A 6,000-nucleotide genomic window follows, 5' to 3' on the forward strand; every position below is an offset into this window, starting at 1 on the left:
GCTTCTCGATGATCATTGGGACAAACAACACCGGTCGTACGCTATGTCGGTGCAGCAGCGGGTAATACTAAAAGTGGCCGGTGTTATGAATTTCGTCTGTTTTTTCAAACACAAATGCCCCATATGTAATGTTATGATTTGTTTGTAGGAGCTTGCACCTCTGAAGTTTCGGTCTCACGGGATCAGCCTTGGAGGGATGCGCTATGATGAGCGGTACACACCTTATGTTAGGGAGGCAGGACTTCTCCCTTTCATTGAGTTGGTCCGCCGGTCGACGCCACCCAACAATGCTGCAGCACTCACCGCGCTTATTGATCATTGGAGGCCGGAGACACACACTTTCCATCTTCGGACCGGGGAGATGACCGTGACGCTGCAGGATATTGCTATGATCACCGGTCTTCCTATCGATGGCAATCCTTTATGTATGAACACCGATTCTGAAGGGTGGCGCGCGCAGATGCAAGCCCTTATCGGTATGGTTCCTCCGGAGCCTCGGGAGCCAGAAAGGGAACATAAGACGAAGGAAAGAGTCGCAGCGGGCGCTACTTTCACGTGGATATCATCGAACTTCGCTCATTGCCCCGATTATGCTAATGAGGACATGGTGAAGACATATGCTCGTGTCTACATGTGGTACGTGATATCGAGGACAATGTTTGCTGATGGCACAGGCAAGAATGCTCCATGGATGTGGCTGAAGGCGTTGACCGTCTTCGATAGCAAATGGAGTTGGGGTTCGGCGACACTAGCTTACTTGTATCGACAGGTATGAAGTTGTTTCCTTTTCACTTCATTGATATATTATCAATGCGCTCTTGCGGCAAATTTGACCATATTCTTTTTTATGTGCAGTTGGACGATGCCAGTTGTAGGCACACTGGAGGTATTGGTGGTTGTCTGCTCGCACTTTCCATATGAAGCTGGGAGCGTTTGCCGGTTGGACGACCTAAGACCGTGAAGTACGAGGATTGGGACGATAAAGACGACCCACTACGGCTACCCACTTGGGCTTACAAGTGGGATGTGTTAAATGAGACGACGGATGATCCCTCGGTAATGTACAAGTTGTACAAGAGCGAGCTGGACGCGATCACGCCTGAGCAGGTGAACCGACCTTGCATAAGTGATTATCATGCTTGTATCTTCACTCGATATCAATTTTGCATTCAATCCCATTATGCGGGTGGAATGGGAGCCGTATGGAAAAGGAGAGAGTTTTGGTAACCCTATAGAGTTCAGGCTTAATCCGATGTGCATTAGGGATACGGATTTCTGGCATATGCGGTGCCCACTGATATGCAACTGGGCGGTTGAGCTTCACCTGCCACATCGGGTGTTCCGCCAGTTTGGTTTGTTCCAGCCACACCCGCCGGAGTGGGAGGACACGGACAAGTTGCTACACGCGTAAGATATAATTAACCTTGAGCACTTAGCAGCTTCTCGACGGTTTCGATGATGCTAATATTCTGTTTCTAACTTGCAGGTTGGATAGGAAAAAGCAGCGGAAGATCAAGGATTGGGCCAGCCATCACAGGAAGTATGTCGTGCAGTTCGCTCTTAGTGTGGAGCAAGCAAGGGCTGGAAAACGAGCCCAGCTTCGTGAGCACTGCCCGATCGCATTCAACAACTATCTCGCATGGTTTCTTGCAAGTACCCGCGTGGAGGTATGCCAGCCGGCGTATGCTGAGGACATTCTGGAAGAACCCACCGTTTTTGATGAGGTAGCCCAGCACCAGTACAACGCATTAGTCAGGAAAGGCAACTCGGTGATCCCTTCAGCTCCAATGATGAACTTTGTGGTTAGCCCTTTTTGTTTTTCCATTCGCACTTTTCACATCTTCGCTTGCCTAACACTTTGATACCGTTTCTGTTCATAGCGTGCCCAGATCAAGAAAGCAGCTGACGAGACCGAGACTATTCTGGAAACAACCCCGGCTGGCAAAAGCGATGGGGAAGGTGCACTTCGAGAATTCATTAAGGTTCACATCTCCTTCAAACTAGCACTTAGCATTTGTTGGTACGTTCCATGTCTCATTCACTTGTACATGTTGCAGCGCTAGGACCAAAAGTTAAGGCGGCTATCAAACCTTTTCGGTTGTTCTGACCCCGAGTATGCATCACCAGAACGGTCTAGGTCGGTGACACAATCAGATCCCGCTTCGGGGCAGAGCCATGATGAACCTTTCGAGGATGAGGATGTGGGTGTGGTCACCGAAGAGGTATGTCATGACGATATATACTCATTTGTTGATGCATTGCTAACTATATCCTCACACACGGTCTTTCCATATCTTTTGTTGATGCATATGTTGCTGATGATATGACCATGGGGACGTACCAGGCTCGGTCTGCATACGAGTTGAAGCCTAGGAGGGGAATCAACAAGTACACCCCTGAAGACTTCACCCAAAGAGGCAAAAGGACGGTCGGCACCTCGCGGATGGCGGCTTTGGATGACTATTTGGATGACGATGTCGAACCGGAGGCGGAGCCGGAGCCGGAGCGGGTTCCTCTTCCTAGGAAGGTGAAGAAGATAAGCGTCAAGAGGGGGGGAGGAGCCAGCAAGCGTGGAAAGCACTAGTCATCTTAGTTTTTTTATAATGTTGAACTTTGAGTGCAATTTGTTATGTCGTTGAACTTGGAGTGGTCGTACCTTTTATGTCGTTGAATTTGTAGTGGTGGTACCTTTTATGTCGTTGAACTTGGAACTTATTGTGATGGTCCTTTCTAAGAAATGATGTCTGTGGTGAACCCTTTTTGAACCTGAATGTTTGTTATACGAATTGTTGAATTGTGGCTGCAAATGACCCAGTAGAGGGGGGAGGAGGCACAGTAGGTAGGCCTCAAGTTTGAGGCAAAAAAATTGCTAAGTGTCTGTGCAGCGCCTAGCTTAGAGGCGCCACACTCTACAGTGCAACGCCTGCGAGCTAGGCGTTGCACTGTAGAGTGCGGCGCCTCCAAGCTAGGCGCTGCACAGGTCTGTAACTTGCCATACTTCTGTTGTTCTCTGGATAGCTACAGACATATGCAGCGCCAAGCTTGGAGGCGCCGCACTCTACAGTGCAACGCCTAACCCGCAGGCGCTACACTATAGAGTGTGGCGCCTCCGGGCTAGGCGCTGCATATTTCTCTCTCGGTGTCTTATCTGTTTTATTATGTCGCTCTCTCGTTGGGAGCTGTGGGATATCCCTCCAGGCTTTTCTCTCATACATCCTTTTCTTTTCTTTTAGTTTTTTATTCTTTCATCGATACATGGACCAGTTTTTTTTAGGGGTATCCATGCACCAGTTTCTGCATCGGTCGACGTGAAGCCTTTGCTGGAAACTGGGCTTGGCTGGGACGGGCCGGGCATGGGCAAAAATCGTACGCACCCAGCCTCACTGCCAACGTTTGTACGCACGCTCACTCTTGATATAGACAGTTAAATTAGAAAATTAACAGAACTTCTTTTGTGCCCATGCTAGTGCTTGCTGCTCGTGATTTTTTTAATGCAAAAAAATTATACTTCATTTATCAAAAAGGAAAAAATCAGCGTCCAAAAATATAAAATAATAAATAAAGAGGCACCTGACTTGTTGGCTACCACTAGGTTGGCTGCCACTAGGTTGGCGACCACTAGGTTGGCTACCACTTGGTTGGCTCCCTTGTGTAGCTCCATGTTGGCTTGTGCTTGCATCATTTTTTTTGGACCTTTTCTTTGGTTTCATACATTTTCATTTGTTGTGTCCTTGACCTTTGCACTCCCCACAACGGGAGCTCTCACGAGGCTCTTGGAATTGGTCGTTTCCCGCTTCGCGGCGCCCACCATGGCCCCATCCGTCCATGTCGCCTCTAAGACGCTTTGTCTTACGTCTACCCCGTTTAACAACCTTCAACTCCGGATCCGGCCATAGTTGAACTCCACGATACTCCGGCCATTGTGATTGGTCAAAGTATGGGTAAAAGCGGGGAGCCCATGTTTTCTTGACCGTCATGATTAAGAACTCGGACTCCCTCACGGTGCGTGGGTGATTGATGTCCACATTCCTAACGCGGCCGGCGGCATACAAATGTGAGCATGGGAGATGAAGCAACAATGGCCTCCCGCAAGTGCAATCACATTGTGTTAACGACACCTTGAAAGCCCGACCTCCATGTTGCCGGCCATCGTTTGTGGTTCCTCCTGGCTCTTTCACTTCGTACTTCCACTCCTCATTCTCATATAATATAGCTTCTTCTGAGTCCGCCTTCCGTGATTGAAATAGCAACCATTCATCAACTTTGGGTGGGAACTTGTACTTGTACTTCCGTGGGTTCTCACCCGCTATCTGTGCATCGGTTTCCATCGAGTACTTTACAAAGTACGCATTCATCTTGTCAAATGTGTATTGAACTATTGCCGTCACGGGTAATCCACGTGCACCTTTGAGCACCCTATTGAAGCATTCGGCCATATTGCTTGTCATTTGACCGTATCTCCGGCCATCTTCATCAAAAGCACGTGCCCACTTGTTCCGGTATTGAATGTGCCTATTGAGAAACTCTTGACCCCCCGGGATCAAGTTTTTTGTGTGCGAGCAATTTGTTGTACAAAGTGGCGAAGCGCTTATCGGAGAAAGCGAGACAACAATCTTGAAGATCATCGGCCAACTCCTTAAGGACACATGCCCTATAGAAGTTCGAACAAAAGTGCCTCATGCACCATCGATGGTGCAACGGAGCATGCCCGGGAATGTCAATCTCCACGGCGTTAAGAATCCCTTGATTCCGATCCGATATGACACAAATTTCCCTTTGAGCGGGTAACACCTTCGTCCTCAGAAGATGCAGAAACCACTCCCAGTTGTCATTGTCTTCCACCTCAACCAAAGCAAATGCCAATGGCAACACCCGGTTATTGGCATCACTTGCTATTGCAACCAACAAGGTGCCCTTGTATTGTCCGGTCAAGAACGTGCCATCAATTGCGATGACCGGCCTACAATGTTCGAAAGCCCTCACACATTGCTCGAACGGCCAAAAAGCACGGCCAAATACTCTGACTTTCCTTCCTTCATGAACCGTTGTTTGGTGCCCATGAGGCTCGACCACATGAACCATGCCCGGGTTTGTCGCGGCCATGGCTAACAACAACCTAGGGATTTGGTTGTATGCTTCCTCCCATGTACCATACAACATCTTAAATGCGGCTTGCTTCGCCTTCCATGCCTTGCCGTATTTCACCTTGTAATGAAAGATGGCTTTCACAAGGTCAATGACATGTTGGACGCTCATTGTTGGAAGTGTGGATATTGAGTTCGAGAGCCTGTAAGCGATGAACTCGGACGTGAGTTGTTTGTGGTCTTGGGACACAATCTTGCCATCCACCCTTTTGCCTTGGCACATGTGAGTTGGCACACAACTCACTACATGCCAAGTAGGACCTCCTTTCCATGGTCTTGCACGCACAATCCACGGACAACCGCCACGGCGTCTTGCCACTCCTTGTTGGACCTCCTTTCCACGACCTCTACCACCACCACGGCCTCTTGTAAGTCCAAGTTGGACCTCCTTTTCATCTTCACATGCACATGCAACCGTGTAGCGCACATTGACGTCCGAGTGCACCACCTTGTGTGGACGATAATGCGTAACCGAGAGTTGTCGAGCCACATCTTCAAATCCAACAAGCTGTCGAACTTAGAACCTTTAGCAATCCGGTTCTTGTCGTCTACCAAATCACGGTGAGAGCTTGGCCTAACCCCAAGAGCTACACATTGGCCACCATCTACCATGGCTTCATCCGGGAGACTAACATCCTTGAACAATGTAGTCCGATGATCCTGACCAAATACCTTCTCGAAAGCTTCGGCCTCCTTCACCGTGAACCCCTCCGCATCAACTTGTTCATCGGGACCATCGTCATCCGAGTCCGATGCATATGCACGGGAAAAAGGGATGGAATGGTCCATTGTCTCTTGCAAATGATATTTGTCGAGATCACCCACAATGTTGTCATGGAGATCAAATTCATTGTCA

Source organism: Triticum aestivum, chromosome 3D, assembly GCF_018294505.1.
Source record: "Triticum aestivum cultivar Chinese Spring chromosome 3D, IWGSC CS RefSeq v2.1, whole genome shotgun sequence".
Classification (NCBI taxonomy): Eukaryota; Viridiplantae; Streptophyta; class Magnoliopsida; order Poales; family Poaceae; genus Triticum; species Triticum aestivum.